General features: G+C 40.3%; 1 long non-coding RNA gene across 2 annotated transcripts in view; it reads right to left on the bottom strand.

Moving 5' to 3' along the window:
- Positions 1-23,661, bottom strand: part of LOC135314929 (uncharacterized) — a 129,319-nt gene that overhangs the window by 21,034 nt on the left and 84,624 nt on the right. The window contains exons 2-3 of one of the 2 annotated variants that reach the window (XR_010374349.1): positions 18,721-18,790; positions 5,157-5,213 (exon numbers count right to left, since the gene is read on the bottom strand). This is a non-coding gene — a long non-coding RNA (uncharacterized LOC135314929). The remainder of the gene's footprint in view (positions 1-5,156; positions 5,214-18,720; positions 18,791-23,661) is intronic. The other variant, XR_010374350.1, reaches the window with a different exon arrangement.

The raw sequence follows: 23,661 nt of genomic DNA, 5'->3' as shown, positions 1-23,661 counted from the left end.
TATGGCTACCCGCACGGGCAGCACCTCACCCACATTGCCACTGCCAGGGCTTGAGTGGATATTGTACTATTTAGGAAAGAAACAGGTCTTTAACCTGGCAGCACCACTGGGAATCAGCTTGTGTTTGTTAAAAATATTAGGAGTTTGGTCATTTACTCCAAAGCAATATGCCCTGAAGTGAAACCGACTTGTTCATGGAAATTAAAAATAAAATAAAATTAAAAAGAGTGGTCTCACGAGCATTGCCCAGGGAACGTTTTGCTAATTGCCCGTACGCCACCTGCTGCTTCAGCAGGTGAGAAATGGAGTCTATTTAGACAAAAGGCAAGAAGATGACGTAGGCGAAGAAGGATTATCAATGCATGATCTTATCACCAACTCATAAGACCAGTTTGTTGGCATAAATATGTAAGAAAGAGTGAATGGTGCTGCATGTTGATTGAGAGGTACTGGCGGATGTCATATCACGCATGCGCAAAACAACCTTCCAGCAGAGCGCAGTGTGTGTACTGAAAGAACACCGTAACAGCGTGGGAGACAGTTACAGCTGGGTCAGCCTCCCATTCTACTTCGTTCTGTGAATCAACAGGTTTATTTCTGCAAAGAGGGTAAAACTAGGCCCTCAAAAGAATTACAGGAGTGAATATTTCCTGCACTTTCCTAGAAGTTGACCCTTCCCAGTTACAGTTTTGTAGTCCCGTGGATCATTTGCTACATTGAGATTCACTGCCACAAAAGCTTTACTCCTCCTTCAGGGCGACTGAAGAACTCAAGTGCCTAGATTATTGAAAGGGGAAATTAGGGTATGTCTGTATTACATAAAGCAGTGTCGTGTCTGAGGTATCTAGATTATCTCCAAGCACGCTGCACAGTGCACTGCTAGCTCTTGCCCCCAAAGCACGGCAGCCTTGTTGTCATACAGACTGTGATTCTTGGTCCGGCGTATCCTGCCTAGGCCGGGGAATCTCAGAGCAGTAGTATATTGAAATCTGAAGTATATGAAATCTGTTTTTTAGTCTTCTTGTAAAACCACATTTTTACTAAAAAAAAAAACAACCAACCTGGTCTCTCAGCATTAATTTAATGATGCATGAATTTGCAGAAGTTACATTAAAAAGGTAATATAACCTGATGTTGACAAGGTACTTTTTAGAATTTATAAAAACCACCAAGGACAGTGCAAGGCAAGGAAATTCCAGTTTGGAAGGGGATCGGGAGCTAAATGAACGAGTTATAAAGGCTCCTCCATGCAAGGAGAAGAATACCGTCGTATTGAAAGAGTATTTCTTGGCTTAGAGGAAGTAGAACTGCATTTCCAAAAAAACAGTAGCTGCATCAGTGACATAGAAGCCTAGTTATTTGGGGAGTAGAGTATTTTTTTTAAGTTTTCAGTTTATTGTCAATAGCTTTGTGATCTCAGTTCTGCTGCTGTTAGAGGGACATCTTACACACAAAATTCCCACTGACTGGCATTCTTGTAGGCAGTTTTAGTGAAGCGGCTCAGTATTGAAGTCCACTTCTGAGGCTTGAGGCTTGTGAGAGTTGCTAGATAGTGTCCTCCTTTTTGTGTAGATGTCAAAAGCTAATTACATCCAGGGCTATACACCAAATATCAGAGGCTGGCTAAGGTAGTTACTGCAGGGACATGGAAATAGAAACAATAAAAAGGGGCACTTTCCAAAGACTAGCATCGAACAGAAATTCCTCTTCTTTGGGAACAGGTTGCTATGCAGCGACACATCCTCTGAGTAGAAGAAAGCAAATCATCTTTTGCCTTGCCCACTAAAAAGATAATTCCTCAATCATTTCCCTTTTTAAGTATCTAAAATTAGCATTCATCTTATTTAACATAGATAGCCCTCTTGGGAACAAGAAAAGTTTACTCATTAATGCTGCGTTTTCTGAAAACTGATTTCATTGTCACAATCAGTGAGAGCCTAATGAAAGGGCTGTTTGTGTTGGAGCTAACTTTTAATCTTCAGAGAAGTCTGTAAAAGCAAAGTCCCTGAACCAGCACGAACTCTTGGCAGCTGTATGTTCTTTTGAAAGTGCTGAACATGATGAACTTAGCCTTACGGTTCAGTTTGCTAATATTTGCATAAGAAATGAAATGAAAAATGACTCTACATCTGAATATAGTCAGTGCCTTTCTGAGAAGTTGAACATACAGGGACGGAAAAGAAACTCGCAGTTGAGTTTTCTGCTTTGGATTGTTGTAATGGAAAATGTTATTCCCCAGTCACCTTCTTGACTCCTATTTATTACACAAGGTCCTCTTGCTTTCCAGTTCAGCTTATGCAGGCTTTCATGTTTCTGATGAACAATTTCTTAGATACCGTAGGCCAAAATATTGGATCTGCTTTTTTTTAACATGTAGACAAGTTTAGGCCAGACACTCAGCTGGATAAAACCACAAACTCTCAGAAGACTCAGTATCCCAGAAATTGCATTTCCTCTGTCTACCTACTGATTAGCGAATTGCCACAAGATCTTTAGCCGTGTTCATCTCCTTTGCTTTATTTTTCTAACAACGTAACACCAGAAATCCATATCCCCAGGTTTTGTTCCTGAACAGTGGAATTCTCATAAACGTTGAGTTGCTGATGTCTGCGCGACACAATAGTTTCTCAAGCTGCATTATTCCTGGATATAATGGAATCACTTTTTCTAGGGCAGTTGAAGGCATTCAATACTTCTGAGGACTGTATTCAGTAGGAATCGTGGGGAGAAGGGCTCCAGGATCTGGCAGAACATTGCACAGTGCTCCGCATCACTTAAGCGTTTCAGATTATGAGCTGATACGCATGTTCCTTTTCTGAGATTTCAAAAAGACCTAAAAGTTATGATTGTAAGGCTTAGCCTAACTGACTTTTTTTTTCTTAATCCAGACATCGTTGTAATACATTTTCTGTAAAGAGAGAAAAAGTGTGAATGTGTGGAGTTTTTTGGGGCAGCGGAGATGAAAGGGAAGTTAGAAGAAGCTGACATCTTCCCTGAAGGACTGTTTTCATACTTATTTTAAAGCCTGGATACCAGCACTGGCATTAATCAGAAGTCATGCATGCCACCAACATAAATAGGCTATCTATTCCTAAACAGGCTCGGGGAGAGAATTAGCCTGAATTTTTGACTCTTCTGTGTGTGTATGTGTGCATGTATGTATGCAGGTGTGCACACAGATGCTTTTTTTCCTGGTATTGCTTGAATGTCGCTTTGCTGCTTCTTGTGAAGTATCTATCGCAAGTACAATTGGCTGAATTTCTGAAGCAATGGTTAGACATGCAATATCCAATAAGGCTGCTATTAAAATAAAATTGGGAAGGATTAATGAATCAATAGATTTTGACTACAGAGAGTGGGAATCATGCTTATAGTAACAGTATTGTTTGGTTCTCTTCTTTCTGCTGTTACCTTGGTGATTTGAAGAGGCGGAGATGGTATAATTTTCCTCAGGTAGGAATAGGGTCATCCAGCTCCCCCTCCCTCCCTCTGTCTGCCTCTCTGCCTCTCATTCATTTCTCTCACTTTTCTTTCTCCTGTTGAGGAAAACTTGTTTTTTTGCATGACTCCCAGGAAAGCTATTATCTACAGCAGCTCCGGTGTCAGATCTAGCCTTTCTAGTATTGACAGGATATTTTGACAAGTATCAAGCATGCAATTTCAGCTGGCATGAGGTCAAAATAGTTGGGTACTGTACCTTGAAAATCAGGACGCTGTTTCTTTTTTTTTCTCTAGCTTCTCTGATATGACAGTAGCAACAGTAGTAGATAGAATAAAAAGAGTAAAAAAATAGTAGAAGGTAGCAGTAATATTACCAAGTTACCGAAAAACTACTCAGCATACAGGCGTGTCTACTATGCTACAGTCAACATTTAAAAAAATAAAAACAAAAACAAAAAAACCCCACCAAACCTACAAAAACTGCCATGAAAATTTCTGACTAGAATAGAATTAAAATCTCTTGCATATTTTATCAAATACATCTATTTTAAACAGCAATAATTGCACAGGGACTCTCCATTCACTCCAGGGAGGGAGACAGCAGGGCAGGAATGGCTCTGAGAATTGATAGTGAAATATTGGCTTCTCAGAAGTCACTGGGAAATTCCTACTAAACTTCAGTGGGAGCAGAATTTCTGCCAGAAGTTACAAGGGTTCATATAGAGGAATGGCCTTATTTCTACATTTCTTTGGAGACTAATCTGCATTTGTAGTTCTAGTATGCTGGATAACGCAGAAGCAGTTTTCTTGCTGACTCAGACTGTTGGATGTTGAGGTTGTCTAAGGCAAAACCACTCCTAACTCAGGGTAAAAAAAATGTTTATTTGCAGCGTAGATTGTTGTCAAAGAAATATAGGAATCTTGCTTCTTCTGCAAATTTTTCTCACAGGTTTAAGACTGCTCTTCCAAGAAATAGTAAGGGGGCTCGGCTATGAAGGGGCTGGATTTCTTTATTTTCATGCACCAGCTTGCACAATGAGGCTAGGAAGTAGTGTAATAGAAGTCATAAAAGCTAATGAGAAGACAGTAGTACAGTTGGTAAGGTGTTCACTGCTTTTTTAAGCAAAAAAATGTAATAACATCCTCCACAATTTGCAGTCTCCAGTTCCTCACCTTAATGAAACACCTTTGTATGGATGAACAATTTGCCTTTTATGGACAAACACTTCATAATGACTTAGTTACCAGCACAATAAAAATAGATAGCTGGCTCCATAAGATGGGCCTCCACAAAGGTGAAGGTTTCCTCTGCTGTAAGAATCCTGAGAGCCAAAGTTTAATCAGAAGGGACAGGCCTGGGCGTGCCTTTTGAAGCTTGTTTCTTTGCTGTTCTGAAAAAGAATGGCACCTTCCCTTATCTAATTGCCTACAGGCATATTTGCAAAGAAGACATCCCCCAGCTTTGAGATATATGTGCCTTGTCAGCCACAGTGAGATGATAGATGGTTACTGCTGCACCAGAGCAGCAGAAAGATTTCAGTCTAGGTGCTTAGCTGTCCCTCCACTCTGCTTTCTGCACCAATTCAGAACCACAAAGCCTGTTGTCTAAGGTTTTGCACTGACAACATTTTCCATGGAAGTAAAGGCTTCACTTCTGTCAACTTCAGGTTGAACAGGAAGAAAAAAATGTTTGGAAAAGAAAACAGACTTGTTACTTTGTCTGTTTTCTCGCTCCTTGGAAGACACTTCTAGTAGTTCAAGTTGCTAGGGACCTATGAGAGAAAAAGCACTTTTAAGTGAGGGGAAAAAAAAAGATGCTTGTGGCATGTATTTTTCCATACAGATAAATAGTAAAGCATGCTAAATTACACATTAATGAAATCTGGCGCACCGCCATTCTATAAGCTTTGACTGTTAGTTTGAAGTAAAAGGGAAAAAAAAAAAAAAAGAACAAAAAAAGAAAGATCTTTTCAGTTTAGAGTTGAAACCATGACATTAATATTCTACTTCAGGGTGACTGGCACAAGTTCTGCAGGACCACGTTGCACATTTTGGACACATGTTTATTGTTTTAGTTTTGCCATAGCTGAAAAGAACTAAGAATAGATATTTACTGCATCTATATTTTACAGTCGACATTAAACAGAGTGCTTTAAATTTCACCTGCAAAATATACTAATGCATTCAGTTGTGTGTGAAAGGCCTACCTACGTCTACACAAGCAGATCATGTTTTAGGAAGCTCTTATATAAATTAGCTCTCTAATGATCTCAGTGTACCTGAAGGCTAGCAGGAAGGGGGAAGTATAGCAAATAACCTCATTCTGATCAAATGAATTGATCAATTAATATTAAACAATGTTGAAACTACGTTACTTCTCAGGATATAGTACAAGGATGCTGTTTTCAGCAAGCAGAAGCCTTGCTTTTTCACTATTGTTGTAGGGGACAAGTTTGAGGGCAGGATGTGGGATCACAGTGCCTAGCACACTTTCTGATATGCTGAAAGAAATATGACTAATGGAAATACCCAAGGGCACGTTAGCAGAACCCGTGTTCCATCACCAGCTGATCTATTACTCATGAAGAGTAGAAATTTTACATGTTGCACTTCTGAAATGCATCTAGAGAAGACCACCAATGGTCATTACTGAGCCGGTGGATATCAGTGCTGCAGTATACTCATTGCCTTCTGTAGTAGTTCCTTTTCTTGTTTCTCTTTAACCCTTTCAAATTACTGGAAAAGTAATGGACTAAGCAGGCAGTAAGACACAACACGTAGCGCTCTGTCGCTCTGTCCTTAACATAAACACAGAGTTATACCTTTCTGATTACATGGGAAACTCGAGGGAGAGCCAACTCTCAGCTCATAGGAATGAAACTTTCATTAAGGCTGATAAAAATGTTGAACCCACATGAAAGCAACTAGAGCCCCTGACCCGAGAAACAAACACTTCTGCCTTTTGCCATTAGCACACCTATGAGAATATTGGCCTATGAGCTCATGAAAGAGGAACTCTGAAAACAGGAGGTCAACAGACTCACAGTCTTTCCTGTTTCCTGCCTCAGAGCTCTCCTACTGGGGCTAACTACTGCCCCTTACCCATTTCCTGACTTGCCATAACCTAATTCCCCTGGTTTCTCTCCCTGTCATATAAGCTGATGGAGAAGGTCTCCCCCTGGAGTCCTCCTTTATTTGGCTCGTCACGTCTTTGCCAAACTAAACTTTCTTCCAGGCTTCCCCAATTTCTCCTACTGCTCCCAGGGTTTAGTGGAGCCATGAATGCTTGGCTGAGCAACCACTAACTTGACCCAAATCACATTAATATGTTGACTTGACAAATTAATAAGTGTACTATTCACCATCTCTTTACCTGTTTTTCTTTCTCAAAAGGCTGCCAAATGGCTATCATTAGGTAATGGCAGAGATGCTGATTTCTTCAACAATCCATGTGTCTTAACCTTAATTTTTAGTGAAAAACAGTAAGATTATTAAGGTGTTAAGAGTTATCTTCAAAATGCTCCCAGTCAAGAGAAGACAATTTCGACCATGCCATGTTGATTTGGTATCCACTGTAAAAAGATTGCCTCACACAGTCTCATTTTTAGACAAAAAATGCCCTGCACAACTGACCCCAGGGTTGCTATACACAACAGGGAAGCCAGGCAGAGTATATAGTGTTTTCTCTAGGTGGGTTTAGTTTATCCAGAAAGTATAAGAATGTTGTGCTCTAAGTCTCTGTTTGGTATCTTCTGTGCTTTGAAAGAGAATTTCTGATTTCTAGCTGCTGCTGGAATATCTTTGACTTGCTCTATATTCATCGGGTTTCTCTATAGTTGATTATGTGACTTTCTCCTCAGGGATGTTTGACAGGTCTGTAATATGAAACAAATAAAGTTAATCAACTTTTAATAAGAAAATTGTCAATTTTCCTTTCTCCAGAACATTATCCTGGAGGCAAAGGTCACAGTTATGTGGAGAAGAAGAGAAAAAGAGGTAGGCAGTTACTGCCTGGAAGATTAAACTATCTCTCTCCCCACAATTGTCTCATCAATACATATTTAGTTAAACCCTGCGTTCAGCTTGCATTTAGCTTTGACATATGCTGCTTCTGTTTAGACCAGAAGCATGGCTTGTGTGCCTAATCTTTCTAGCTATACCAGTTCCTCTAATAAGGGATATTATCACTACCTACAAATCTTGTCTTGCTTAAATCCTTGGACTACAATAGCTACACCAATACTGCATGCAAATAAAAGAACCTGTCAGAAATTACTGTTACCTCTTCTACACACGGCGTAACAAACCAAATCAAATATATAAAAAATATACTGTTATGATGAAAAACTAACTCATGATTTCACACAACCATATGTTGCATCTCCAGTTACAATGGAAATTACAAGTAATCTAGCAACCTCATTCCAGAAAGAGGGTTGCATGGGTGAGTCGTGTCCAAAATTGCAACACCACAACACTGACAAAAATAGGTGCACGACTATCTCATCACCACACATGATCTAAGACACACTGAATTTTCTGCTAATTCAGTGTCAACCATTGACACAAAACTACTGCTTTAAGTGTATCATCTTGTCCGTGAGACATGACTGTATATAAAAAGCAGCTTCTTAGTCAGCGGAAGAGTTCTCTGTCTGCATTCAGCATCGGAGCTGCTTAGTTCCCAGACAAAAATAGTATCTGACTACACTTAGTTTCTATAGCACTGCAGAGTTAATTCAGAGATAACTAAATTAAATGAGGGTTCCTTTCTTGTTGGTCCATGTTTGAGTTTCAGGCACAATTACTAAAAGCAATAGGATGGCAGAGCAGTCAACTCAAGTGTTTGTCACCATTAGCACTAGTATTGATCCACAGAAAAGAGATCTTAAATTGGATTTACAAGGCAGAAAAGTACCCTTGGGCTAAGGTTAATTTAGCCCAACTGATCTAAAGATTCAAGAGACAATATGTGCAGATGCTGCCTCACGATGCCATCCTTGACTAAAACCACGTTACTTTAAGAAATGTGTTGTCCCTGAAAAAATTCAGTGTCTTCATTTACTATTTCAAAGGATTAAGAACCTGGGAGAAATGAGGACAGCAAGTAGCAGAATAATGAACCTAGGCTCCAGGAGATCTGATTTCAGCTTTTTTTAGGGTTTTCTGAAGAGCAAAGGGCCTAGAAAAGCTGGCTGGCTTTCAAAGACAACCTCCTGAAAGCACAAGAGTAGTTCATGCTATTGTGCAAGAAACCAGGCAGGTATCTTAGGAGTGAATGAATACTCAGCTAAATGGGGAACCCTTGACTGAGCTCTGTTTTGGGTATATGTAAGGTGGATGATTCTAGCAAGGCTTTATAGAGAGTCAGTCTCCCATAGTTCAATTTTAGAGAGATATAGATTGGACGAGTAAACTACACAGTGGACGGAAACCCAGTCAGACCACCAGGCATCACTGCTGGCAAGCTGAACAGGAGCCAGCAGCAGACCAACAGCATCCTGGATTATATTAGCAAGAATGTGTAACATTCAGGAAAAGTGACTATTCCCCTCTATTTGACACCTGTGAAATTGTGTTTGGAGTGCTATGTCCAGTTGTGAATGCCCTTGTACATACTAAAGTATGTCAAGTGGAGGACCACAAAGATTATCAGGGGATCTGGGAAGTGAAGAGAGAAGCAGAGACAACTTTTGTTCAGCCTGAAAAAGAGATCAAAGGGGAATCTAATTGTCTTCAGCTTGCAGGGGAATAGAAGGTGTTATAGAGAAGATGGAGCCAAATTTTTCCCAGAGGTGTATACAGTGGAAAAATGAGATGCAATGAATACAAATTACAGCACAGGAAATTCTGCATAGATACAAGGAAAAAAAGTCTTCACAGTGGAGGTGATAAATCTCTGAAACAGGTTGCTCAGAGAGGTTGTGGAGTCTCCAACCTTGGACACATTAAAAGTTCAACTGTATACAGCACTGGACAATCTGCCCTAACAAGTTTTGAGCTGCTTTGAGAAGCAGGTTGGGCTAGTTGACCTTCAGAGGGAAATTCTAGTGTAAATTACCATATCATTCAATGAGTTAAGAGATCTTCATCTCTTCAGCATCTTCTATTGACTATTATAAGCCACTCCCACTTAAGTTGCTGGCTCCTGTGACTCCCATTTGGAGGATGTGATATAGCTCTTACAGAGCAAAGCAGACCTCTAAGTTTTATGATACCAGGCCTCTTTAGAATCAGACCTTTAAGTTTTATAATATTTAAGGTCTCCGAAAAACTATATAGAATATACCACAGCCACTGCTATGCTAAAGCAAATTAAACTGATCCTACTATATTAGCCTGGGTACGTGGATTCACAACACAGGGGTTGTAGAATCACACCCTGTACTATGATTTAATTACTAGCACCAATGCTGAGACTGATCTGTGTGTTTGTGGCCATATACCCTCTGGTAACCAGAGCATGGAGATTTAAATCAGCCACAATGGCGAAAAGGGGAAGAAAGAGGACAACTTTTAGTTTAAAAACGCAACTTGAGGGTGGTTTCTGTTAATTAAGAAATTGTTGTGGTTGTATCTGTGGGTTATCTTCTGTTTTTTTGGTTACAGAATTTACTTGCTACAAAGTCTTGGCAACCAAAATCAAGTCTGCAGTTATTTTTAACATATTAAACATATCACACTAAACCAAATTCTGGAAGTTTTAGTCATCCTGAGTAGAGTCTAGATGGAGCAACGAGAATCAAAGGCATGCCTTGAGGAGAAACCTATAGCTCAGTTTGAGCCAGAGTGGCAAAATGAGGCTCATAAAGACCTGCTAAGTGAAAGAAGTAAAATCTTGACTAATCAGCTTTACACTATGTGAGTCACTTAACTGCTGGTTATAGCAGATCATATTTTGGGGAACATAAGTATTTTGTGTTTTGATCCAGGCCTGCTACCTTTCACCGAAATACCTATGTTTTAAAGTCAGTTTTCCCCATTTCTTTTCTGCATCTTCAGATTACAAGATGATAGTGTGGAGTACCTAAAGAAAAACATTACTTATCAAGATTTTACAATATCAAAAAGGAAACAGTCTTGGGTTTTTTAAATGTATTTTCCATTTCTTACTCGTTGAATTGCCTGGAAACATGAGTGAATCCGCCTTTTGTGACAATGCTTAACATACAAACCAGAATACTCTAGCAAGTTGCTTTAAAAAATAGCTTTTCTAACCAATTTTTTTTCCCCTGCATGCTCTAAACAGTACTCTGAGTAGACTGCTGGCTGGGTGCCATTCAGACACGTAAAGGCACCAAGACTGTGAAATTAATAATGTTAATAATTTTATCGGGCATTTTATGTTGCAGCATGTTTGAAAACACTGAAGGAAAGTAGATTAATGGTTCTTTTTATCTAGCTGTTTTTAAAATAATTGCAGCATAAGCCAAGTAAAAGAAGGTTCCCTCTTAGAAATCTATGTTAACCCAACCATTTATCCATTGCTATTCTTAACAAGATCAACAGTGAGTCATAGCTAATTTTCCCCCTCAAAATTAGCAGTGGTATCCATGTACAACCCTTGTACACAATTGGAGATACCAGAGTCAGGTTTCTTTGTGGTGTTTTATAGTCAGACCAATAAGAATAAAGGCATTTGAATCCGTAATGAGCAAACTTTAAAAGTATATCCAACTGGTTTGGGCAATTAAATGTGAATGCAACCATGAATCAAATGTGCATCTTTCTATACAACTAGCCTATTACATATTAATACCACAAGACAGAAGACTTTGTCACAAGAATATTGAACATTGACTGCTGATTAAATTAGTGCATCTGCATTGCTTTGTAAACTGTCCCAAGAGGTAGACCAGAGACCGAAATAAATGTCTATGTATGAAAACCGTCTTGCTCAAAGTAGGCCATGCTTATGTTCCAGAGAGAATGTAGGAAAACCCCGAATACACTCAGTTGCAGCCCTGCCAAATCAAGGCTTCCAGCTATCCCATCAGTCTTTGCAATGATAAGCACAAGCAGAACACCTGAGGATGGTTTTGCCCTGCAGAGTGCTTGGAGTCCACTCTAAACTTTGGCGTAAGCTAAATTTTAGACAATCTAAGCTGAGGCTAAATGCAGACTGGTGGCTACCAAGGGTCCTGAAATTCATACCGCAGCTGTGGGGTCAACAAACTTCACGTTTGTGAAGTTCAAACATGACACGAAGAATAGAGGCATAAACCACTAATATAAATGTCCAAAATATATTGAAACAGCAGGGAAAATAATAAAGAAAACTTGGAGCTTCATTTTTCATCTTTTTTGTTCTCTTCTTTCTTCTGCCTTTGGGGGTTTTTATGCTTTCCCTTCACTTGACAGTATAACTTTGTTTAAGCTCATACAGCTATTTACTTTGCTTAGTAAATCAGAAACAACTTTATGAACTAAGTCTTCTCTCATTTAATTTGGCTTGACATTAATGACTTCATGACAAACTCAGTAAGCACAGAGCAGAGAAAGCTTAGTCTAGATGATGCCTAGTCATTTGTTACTGCTTTTAATTCCACAATGTATCAGAATTTGCAACCAGACAAAATAAACTTCCATATTTTTTTTGGTAGCTTGCTACATTCACTTTCACTGAGACAAATATCTCTGTAAGATCGCAACATCACAGACTCATTCAGGTTGGGAGAAACCTCAGAGAGGTCTCTAGGGTGGCCTTCTGCTCAAAGCAGGGTCAACACTGGATTCAAATCAGGTCATTCATCCCACAGCCTCTCTAGTTTACCAGTTCTAAGGAAAAATTTATCCCCATGGAGAAAAATTTTCCCTACGTCTACTAAGAATCTCCTTGTTTCAATTTATTATCATTGTTTCATATTCTCCCACTGTGCAGCTCAGCCTTGCTCTGTCTTCACAGTAACCTCTTTGTAGGTATTGGAAGGCTGCTATTAAATCTGTCTTGTATGCAGGCTGAACCAGCCCAGTTCCTCAGCCTCTCCTCACTGGGTAAATGCTCCAGCCTCCAGCCATCTCGGTGGCCCTCTGCTCAACTTGCCGCAGTTTATCAATGTTTCTTGTGTTGGAGGCCCATAACTGGATGCATTGTTCCAGATGTGAGCTAATGGGTGTTGACTAAAGGAGTATAATCAATTCCTATGGCTATGCTCCTATTGATAGAGGCCAGTATGTGGTTAGCCTTCAGCCAATAAGCAGGACAAACCTCTTGTTCACAAAGGCTAAATCTAGGTAAGACACGTGAAATCTTGCTTGGACATATACCTGTTTTCTGGCTAACCAGAAGGAACCAAAACTTTCAGCATGATACTACATTCACCTTTTTTTCCTCTGGTAAGAATAAATTAAAACCTTTTCAAGCATAGTCTAAGAAGTAGCACTAATGTACCAAAATTGTCTATGTTTTAAAGCATTTGCTATTTTTTGCTAATTAAAGTCTTAGTTTTCCATACATGTTACAATATAAGTCATTAATACAGGAGAGACATGGACTTTACTTTGCTTGGCAAGTTTCAGAGCATAAAACTCCTTAACTTTATTTTACACCTACAGTCTTCAAGCCTTGGCAGACAGTTTACAATGGGGAGATCTGAAAGTAGGTAAAATTTCTGGCATTAGACTAGAGTGTAGTGTTTAAAGCTCAGATCCAGCGGCAAGCTGAAACATGGTTTGAGAGGGATAACTTTGTTGTTTTTTCTCACAGTATCCCATAGAGTGCGTGCCAACATATATAGAGCCAAATTCTGCTGTCAGCTATACCAAAGTAAATCCAGAAGTACTTCAATGAAGTTCATTGAATTACACTACATTCATGTTTATGTTCAGAAGAAAAATGCTCCTTAATTTCTAAGACAAGCTAGTCACAAGGTGTTATGAACACACAGCCTTTCAAAGCTTAGAGATTTATCAAAAAGGTAGGTCTTGCAGAGTGCTGCAAGAGTTCCTGGGTCAGGGCCGAGACTGTAGATTATCAAGTTGCCATCTGTGAGGTAAGGCAGAACAATTATCCCCGTTCAGAAACTTAGCCAACCTTGGCTGTAGCATGATGCGTCACAGTTCAAGCCTCTCTTATGTAGGGTCTGACATGTGAGGGGCTGGCTGAGAGCATTCACAGAGACAGATAGGTTAGCGGTTGGACTCGATGATCTTACGGGTCTTTTCTAACCTTAACGATTCTATGATTCTATACCATCAGCTATGGACCCAAGCGTAGCGTGCACTACCTTCTTATGCCACAGTGACTTTATCATGCCTCTGAGTCCTGAATTTTCTCATCTGCAGAAAAATTTTCTCAACTAAGAGTGCTGTACTTCTATCTCTACATCCCCCATGAGAAGGTCTGTAACCACTGAGCTATGTAGGTCGTAGGTATAGCAGATGTAGCTATACTAACTGTAAAAAGGTGAGGTAGAAGGGGTGGTGTTAAGTTCATCAGCCAGCGAAGGAAATAACCCCATGTTTTAGAAAGGATGAAGAGCATGTGACTCAGCTGAGTGTTGATGGTCTCCCTTTGTGGGTTTGTCCTGTTCCTCGCCCTGATCTGGCCCAGCAGTACTCAGTAAGTTTCATGCTGTCTCACACCCATTGCTCATGTCCCCAGATGAGTCCCTGTGCTGACTTACCAGCACTCCTAGAAGTGCTGGGCGCTCCTTTCTGTCTTGGCCTATCACTTTCCATCCCTCTCTACCCATGAGGAGGTTGTGCCACACTGATCCCCCCCACCCCAGAATGTTCTACTCTCCTTATCCCACTATTGACCATCACATAGATCACAGCATACATAGAGGTCAGGCCAATCATAAGAGCATGTCTCTTTTGAACGTGTTTTAGGCAATATACTCTCACAACGATTGTCGTGAAAGTCTCAGACCAGCAAAAAAGGACAGCTAGGGAATTGCAGACAGATGAGAAGACAGGGCTGCCTGAAAGAAGCAGATTGCTGCACCATCCTTGTCAAAGACACTTTGCACTGAATCCACTTTGTCCCAAATACCATTCACTGACTCGTAACAACCCAGGTGGCAAACACTGGAATCTTTTGCCCAAGGGCATCCAAGCCTACGCTGCCTAGATAGGGCGCTCATCACCAGACAGTAGGCTGGGCTGAGGAAAGTGAGGACTCTCCAAAAACACTACTGAGCCTGTGTTTGTAGGCAGCCAAGAAAGCAGAATCTGCGGTACAGTCCAGCCACTGACAAGGATGGGGAGTTCGGTGTCCTAGCCTCAGTGCCTGGAGCTTGATCTGCACCTGGTACTCGATATCCATTTGCGTTATCAGGCCAGTGAGCAGTAACCAGAGCAGAGCCCTGCTCACTCTCAGACGCGTAGCCTAACCACTAAACCACAGAAATCCTCTCAGTGCTTGCTTTCTCTCTGTTTACATTGCTCTCTATACAGTAGAAATACCTCAAAAGAAGGGGCAGAGCTCACTATCTGAGTGATTCACTACCCTGTCCAGGTGACATTCTCGTGGATCTTTCAGTTCAGATGGAGTGCCAAAAATACAAGCAATAGAGTATAGTACTCACCGCGTATCACATCGAGCTGCTTTCTGAGCACATATTATTGATAGATTTGTCAGTAACAAGATTTTTTTTTTAATAGGCTGCTGCAGGAGAGGAAGTTAGTAACTTCTAATTTGAGACAAGGTGTTAAACTAGCCTGGAGACTTTAACAAGAAGCAGCATTAGTGAACCTGCTTACTTTCAAGGACAGCAGAAGCTGCACACGTCGCTGCTTGCATTAAAGGGCACATATCTTTGAACTCTGGTCCAAGATGAGTCCAGCTCAGACAATTGCCATAAATTAACCTCTGTCTGCAGTTAGACAGCTGAGCTCATCTAAAACACTCATGCAATCAAAACATGTCCCAGAGGGGTAGTTCAGCTTCTTCATCTCTTTGCTCTGGCTTCATCAGGTTGGGACCTGTTTGTAGGTGCAGTGTCCTGCCCTGTTCCTTGTGCCAGCTCTGACTTACTGGTGAGCCAGTTCATTACAAAACCAGCTGAAAACTGTTCATTCTTCTGCTGGATGAGTTTTGTGTCTCTTCAGAAGCTGATTTAGCTTTTCACTGGGGATCCAATGAAATGCAGAGCTGGCAGAAGTGAGAAGGTGTCCTATGAGCAGTGGAGCAAAAGGAATAGGGAATTTGGTGCTTTGGAAAAACCACAGCATTCCAGAAATGGCTGCATTCCACTGGGTGCTTAAATTGAGAGTTTTTACAGAAATGAAGTAGTGTATTTCAATCTTTCGGAATGAAACTTATAACGTAATGGAAAGGTATAATCATTCACCAACAAAAAAATCAGGCCAGAATCACCAACAAAGATGTTATGGGAAGATCTAATGCTATAACTTCAGTGATGTAGGGATTCATACCAAAGAAAGACCCAAATAAAGTGAGTTTGTACATACTCCATGACTCCAGCCTTCCTTCATCTTACCCTGATGGGAGACAAAAGTCAAGAAAAAACCCCAACCTATTCAAGATGAAATAAAATAACCTCTTAACAACTGCACAATCAAGTGCAGTTGTGTTGGCTGGCTAGCAGTAATCCTATGAAATAGATAAGAGCACATTTACACTAGAAAAACCTCTATTCAGTCCAAAAGAATGCAATAGTGAGCTTCTGTCTGAAGCCAAAAAGCTAATGTGTAAAGCTTTTTGAATCCGAAGAGTCCTGTGTTACAAATTGGACCTGCAAAATGCAGCTGACGTGTCTTAAATTCTTGAGGTATCCAAAAGATCATTCTACACAGCAGCAGTGTTACAGCATCAATAAGAGCCTGTACTGAATTGGGAAACCATCAGTTTGACTCAGCACTCATGTCATTCTATCTTAGATGTGCTATCTCCTGAAGAAGAGAAAACCCTTTGAGGTAAATCAACTGAGGTTTGTCTCAAATAACCTTTTTTTTTTTTTTCTTTACCTCCTTGTTATGTCTGCTAGAAACCTGAGCTTAGTGGGCTACTGAACCTACAAAAGGTCTTGCAGGATTGAGTAGAGACTTAGAATTACGCTTTAGGCATGACTGCCACATAAATCCCTGCTGAAGGTAGTCACAAACCTAAAACAGTTGAATAAAATTGTTGCAAAATGAAAGGGCTAGCAATGTCAATGCACCTCATCTTCAGGAACTTGTCTCTGAGTGACTGTTTAGGGATTTGCTAAGCAGCATTTGTCATAATTCCCTATCCTCTCACTCCTGTAGGGGAATGCTGCCAGGCTGCCTATGCCAGCCTGGGGTCCTGGGCAGCAACTTTGACTCAGATCTCAGTCAAGAGCCTAAGTCCAATCAGTATCTAAATATTACGCTTGTTCTTGCATAGCATCTCAAAGCCTTTGACATTTTGATCCTTCAGGTTCTCCTAATTTTCTGTCTGGAGGACAAAAGCACCCTTCTTTCTTGTCGTTTGTAAATGCAATTTCTTCCTCATTAAGCCTCTTCTGAATGCTCCTACACAGAGACGTTCCCTAATCTGCTCTTTTGGTTACATCATGCTTGTCTTGGAATTTCACCAGTCATTAAGTATCATGTCCCATCTACTCTCTCTCATTCAGTATTGAAAACAAGCAGTCAGTTCCTTCCATCAGCCATCCCAGATGATAGTTTATATTTGAAGGAAGCACCCTTTCTGTTTTCTTCCATTCTTCTTTGAGGATTGTCCTGTACTAATCTGCAAAGCTGTGTGACTACTGTCCTTCAGTTCCTCAGTTCTTAACTAGTGTGAAGCCTATGAAAAACCTGACTAGTTTTAAGGTGTCAGCAGTAAGGACTGCACATCGACAGGACTGACAGCAGGAGATCTGCTTACCCAAACAGCGGCAGTTTAGGCATTGTGTACCTTCCGCTGCTGCTCCAGAGGGCTGCCAAAGTCCTCATAAGTCCTATGCCAGCCTTGTGCAGTTATCTCGGGTGGTGGAAGGCATCCTGAATGACACTGGACACCTTCATTTAGGCAACGGAATACCTCTTATATTGTCTTGTTTCCTTGCACTGCCTACCCTGCCTTTATCCACGATTGTAACATATTACTTTAGGGAGGGATTGAAATGCAGCAGCAACTACCCTTGAGAACTAAAAGTCCTGTACAACAATGCACACAAAAAGGATGTGATGAAGGCTGCTAATTAAAGCCAAGTGCTCCAGCAGGAGAACGAGCAGCGGCTGGGGTGTGATAACTGTGGGCAAGAAGTGGAATACTTGCCTCCCCGCGGACAAGCAAGATGTTGCAAGAGAGCCCTGAGGTTTTGTGGCTGTAATCGTTGCTGTTCTGTTGACAGTTCGTTTCTTCAATAAAATTGAGGCACAGTCTCCACATCAGCTGTTTTCTGCCTCTGGTACATCACTAGGAGGACCAGTGATGTACCACAGGTCACGCTAGTACACCATTGTATGAATGTTCATTAGGAATTTAATTCCAGACTGGGCTCATTTTGTGTGCATCCTAATCATGATCATTTTTGCACAATATCGTATCTAAGTTTTTTATTGGCAGGAAAAACAAGCAGCGTAAGTCTGTCTGAACAAGTTTTTACAGAAAATAGCCTCTAAATGTGTAAGTGTGGATTCAGAATTAAAACTTGATTTGTAAGAGTTAAAATAATTCAGTCATAATTTAGTCAGAAACTATATAAACTTCACCTTTCTAAGCAAAAACATTGAAAATGCACACTAACAAGATTAACAGCAGGGCACTGAAACTTACAGGTTTTTCACATATTTTGTAATCAAACACTCTCTGAAGCCTAATTACCACATGTTTGATGTAGGTGTTGATTTTGTTGAAACTGTCTGTACAGCCAGTGCAAACAACCCAATAATCCTCAGCCCGTATTTGGCTCCATAACCATTTTAATGGCTTTTTCCACATTTATTGCTGGCAACATCATACTTCCACAGAAGCTGGGTTGTGCTTTTTGTGTTGGTTTTGTTCTTAATTTATGGGCAAGGTCTTTAATTGAACTCTTAAGAACACACTGTGCATTCAGAACCTTTGCAAACAGAAGATGCATTTGAGAAGATGTTAATATAATCTGCACTGTGGAACATGGATGCTCACTGTCTGGTGAGCACTTAAATTCAAATAATGAAAGTAATCAGAGTACTTGCAACTCCCTATTACATGTTTGGATAATTTGAGCATCAAGACTATCAGAGGATGTGTTTCAGTCTCAGAACAAATCTCTTTCACTTCCTTGCTCCCTAAGTATTCAAGGTTTTTGCCTCACTACTGCTTCCATCATCTGACAGATATATTTCATCATTTCTTACCAGAATATATTAAAGGAGTTTTCCTAAAGGTCAGCCAAAGAATCCGACTGTGACACAGATTTCCAATATGCTGTAGCAAAACAAGAAAGGGACAAGTGTGAAAACAGTGCAATATCCTTCCTGTATTTTCCGAGTTGCACCACAAACCAGATGACGTTTGTTTTAACGTTTTTTAATGGAAAAGATAATACATTATAAAGAAAACAATTCTGGGTAATAAAAATATTTTTTGAAGGAATATAAACAACATCAAAGGGATGCCACAGAAAAAGAAAGATCACAGAATTAAAACTTCAGTGTTCAGAATGAGCCATTTTTTTCTGAACGGTTACTTGTTTACACATAGATCTGAACTGCGCTGTGGCAGGTGTAATCCATATCTTTTTACACTTCTCATTTTGCTATTTTTCACTATTAACACCAGATGATCCTCACCAGACGAGGATTGGTTTGTACGATCAGGGACTTAGCAGTCGGCAGTAAAATGCTTCAGGAAATTTTGGGTGACCAGCAATTCTTACATAATCAAAGTTGTTGCTTGATTTTGATGTTTCTTATGTTCGTTCTAACAACACAGGCACAATTTTACTTATAAATGCACCCGAGTATTTAGATTCAATATTAACTCAGTAGTAAGGTTTGTCAGCCTTTTGTATCTTCCCTCCAAATCTCAGTCTTTTTGCCAAACACAAGTGGAGAGAACACAATTTAAAAAACCACTATTGTCCGTTCCCTGTAATATTCCTTGACAAAGAAAATGGCATCTTGAGACGATGTCTTCTCTTGTAGCTCTTACACAACAAGTCTGCCCTATGAGTTAGGACATGATCAACAGATATCCACCCATGCAAGGACACCAAACACAGGCAAAGTCTCATTGTGGTTACCATAGGTATGCGTGACATCCCAAAGACCTCAGTCACAACAGCTGATACTCTTCATTTAAGAACAGACAAAAGCTTCCACATATGGGAATAGACACCAGTAGCCAAGTGTGGGTATAATAACAAAGAACTATATTAGAAATAACAACATACATAATGGAAGTCAGGATTTCTACTGCCTTTTTGCAGGTGCAAGACAGGAAACCTAGAGCCGTGGGCACCAGCTGCCAAGGACCAGCCAGAGAACTGGTAGCTGAGCTGGGAACAAGCTCCAGATCTGTCCGCTGCCACCCATGTTGCATGGCAGCACGCTCTGCTGCATTCAGCTTTGCCTTCATGGCAGAGAAATTGGTGAGGTTTAGCAGGCTTCTCAGTCCCTCCCTTCTCTGATGAAAACCATTAAAATACCAACAGAGACTGATTATCTTTTGAATAACAACCACGAGATATAACTGGAGAGGAGTGTATGGCAAAACTGTTTTGAAGCATTCGTGAAGGTGAGATGTAAACTCAAATTGTGGTTGAAGCCACATCTGCTTAGCAAAAACTCTTGAAAGGACCAGCCTTTCTGTCTTAAAAACTGATTTTTGGTTCCCTGTGACAGTTATAACTGACCTTCTCAAATAATACTGCATCAATTTAAAGCACATGTGGTCCCATCCCAAGGAAACTGTGGCAAATGTGGTGAGACTCCTAGGAAGAAGGAACGGTCACAAATGGTATACGAACCTGACAACTGCTAGCTGGATTATTCCTCTTTAGTGTGTATATGCCTTTACAAAATAAATGCCTCTTCAGAAGTATACAAGACCGGTTATCATTCCATCAGTACCAGTGAGGAGTTGTTAGGTTTATGTCACTTGGTTTTTTAGACACAGGGCTAGCAAGGATGATAAATAACGTCTCTGCAGGTGAAACACACACTGACATCATAAAATTGTGACACAAGCAGCGTGTAGTCTGGCCAAGCTAGAGCTACTTTTTAATTATTTCTGCTAAAATGCCAGTGATACAAAAATTTCACAAGTAAAACCAGAAAAATGTGCCTAAAAATCCCATCACCTCCCGTCTTCATTGGACAGCATTTTCAGTGTTTCTCAAATTAAATGAGCCAATGAAAATGCTACACTGACAGCTTTTTGAAGACCTGAGAAAAAATGAGAGGGCTGTATTCTGTATGAGTGTTTTCCTCTGGTTGTTTGGTATAGAATGCATTGCTTACATCCAAACAGAATTTATTTTGGAAGAACTTCTCATAAAAATTACTTATACTACATGCTTGTTTGTCATAGAGTTTACAAGTGAATAGGGAGAAAGAGAGTTGGTAGAAAGTTAGCCAATATAAAAACCAATGTAAATATTCACAGGCATTATACACAACACACATAAAATAGGTTAACATAATTCATATTATGAAATATATGTTTTAAAATAATAATAAAAAAATCTGTGTGCACAATTTTGATCCCATGTATTAAGATCCAGATTTTGCTCACAAAATGGCACATTTTTTTCCTCCCTTACCCTTTGCCTGTAGAAGAACCTTGCTTTCTTTTTGCAGGGGGGAGGTGAATCAAAGTGTTAAGGGTGAAGGCATCTCATATGCAGAGCCCTCTGTGTCATTTTTCATCAACAAGAAGATGCATAGGGGAAGAAGCCAGGACTGTTGCGATTAGCAAAAGAAAGTGCTGTGACTAAGGGAGTTACGTGTTCCCCAGAAGAATGGGTTTCTATCCCTGCCTCTGCCAAAAGATTGCTGAGTAAGGTTTATATCCAAGCACTGAGGCTCAGGTGAGATTTAGGTGTTATTGCTGATACGGAAAAGACTGAGAGTTAGGCATGTGGCTTCAGGAGAGAAAACCTAAGTTAGGTCTCCATTTTCCTTCCAGTCCTCGTAGAATGGAGAGCCTGAGGCAGCTGGGAGCAGGTGTCGCACCACCAAACATGCCAAATGCAAATAAATCATTAGGAAGCACTGAATAGAGGGGTCGGCCTGCACTCCTTTTCCTTTCTGGATGAGGCAGCTCCCTGAGACAGGGATTCATAGCCCAGAACCCTCTTTGACTGCTTGACCTGTCCCACTCAGTAGACACCTGATCTACAGCTCATATTCTCTAAAATGTTACGATGGCTAGGATGCTTACCCAAAAAACAGAAACTATATTTCTGAGGTTTTTTCAGCATAACACAACTCAAATCTATGTAATAATTTTGCAGGAGAGAAAAACAATCTACTGTTAGATTATAAATCAAATAGAGATTTATAACCAAAACATGCCTGGCTTGTCAACTCCATCAATGACATTTCTTCCCCTGTGACTCAGTCCTGACCTTATTTCGTTTTCTCCTCTTTCTCTCCCACTTTCTTTGCCTTACCCCGGTGTCTCTGCCCAGTGAGTTCCAGGTTCCAGGACCCATGTCAGTCCATTCCCACATTTCACCCAATAATTCATAGGTCCAAACTTCTTGGCCGCCTACTACGCAGGCATCAGTTTCCTTCTAAAACACTACCAGCCTCATCTTGCAGTGTGTCCCTTAAGGTCCTTTATTTGTTCCCTTCCCAGGTTAGCTGTCTCTTCAGCTTTTGTAACATACATCTTCCTCCTGCACGTTGTCTGTGACCAACTGAGAGGGGACGTGAGGTGCAAAAAAGAGACATCTTCTCAGTTCTCATGACCACATATTTCCTCATAAGTTTTTTGAAAAATTGTTGACCTTTTTTGGTAATATTTTAAAACTATTTAATTTTCAGCATCCTGAAATTCCTTCTGTGGCTTTGAAGCATTTTTTTTTTCAGCTTCTTCATGTATATTTTAGATTTCAGGGATTTGGGAGGAGAAGGGTGTGTTAGCATCTTCCCAGTACAAGTATTTTAATCATTGTGAGCACGCAAGTGAATTGGAGCCAGAAACAAATAGAAAATGAATGCTACAATCCATGCTGCAATTTTTCTAAAATAACACAGGTGAAGAAATTCCATGCACTCTGACCTGCTAAGTGTGTGTTTCTGTGGCTACGGTTTTGAACAGTAGTTATTGTCAAGCAATCATACAGTTGACCTTCAAATGGGGCAAATAGTGACACAGTTCATGGAAATGCATACCTGCGAAAATCTATGTAGTTAGGTGTCAGTAATTCCAGAGCATCACTTCATCTGCAGTGGCTGACACCGTCTCGTTCACTATCATGACTACAGAGCAAGATAATGGATGTAGAACAAGAAATTACCGTTTTTTTATTTATCATAGGCAGTCATTTCCAAAATTAACTGGTCACAAGTTGTGTTGTCGTGTTTTCACAACTCAACGTTCATGGCAGAGAACCCACCCTTCCACAAAATGTACAAGCTCTAAGAAAAGCAGGACGTCAGGAAGGACAGTACATCTTTGTCTCAGAGTAGCCAACCACACTGCAGGAATCCAAGGAACAAACACAGGCAACCCTCTGCTACCTCACTTGCCTCGACTGCTTCTAAGTTAGGTTGATGGAAGAAGGCTACAAGATAGGACCTGCCCAGTATTGAACAGTGTGTCTAGTAGCGTGTTTTCCTAATCCTTTCATCCTCGGTTGACCTGAAAACATACTGCAATAAAGTTTTGCTTCGGGGTGTTCATCTCAAATTGAGTTTCTACCATTACTTTATACGTTGCAAATTATATTACAGGAAATGTAAAACATTTCTGCAGTGTAATCTTTTAAGTGTTCTCAAAAGGAAAATAGTTCCATGGATATTTGTTTAACATTTGGCATGTTTGATCCTTCCGAGAAGCCATCATGTAGACCAATACACTACACAACCTTTCTCTTCTGTATCTCTCACTGATTACCTGCTACTGGGCACTCTTGGAAACAGAACATCGCAACAAGGGATCAAACGATGTTTTACATTAATAGAATTGGATTATTAAACTAATGTAATTCTGTTACCTATGAAAAGTGGGTTGCTCTACAATTCACAGATGGAAACAGAATGGTAAAGAAATCTCAGTTAACTGAGATAAAATACATTTACAGTACAAAGCTGGGGTGAACACCATTTTATCTTACTTCAGTGGCA

The sequence above is a fragment of the Phalacrocorax carbo genome, chromosome 9, assembly GCF_963921805.1.
Source record: "Phalacrocorax carbo chromosome 9, bPhaCar2.1, whole genome shotgun sequence".
NCBI classification, from domain to species: Eukaryota; Metazoa; Chordata; class Aves; order Suliformes; family Phalacrocoracidae; genus Phalacrocorax; species Phalacrocorax carbo.
Note: the sequence above shows the minus strand (reverse complement) of the source record. Positions and strands in the feature narration are given on the sequence as shown.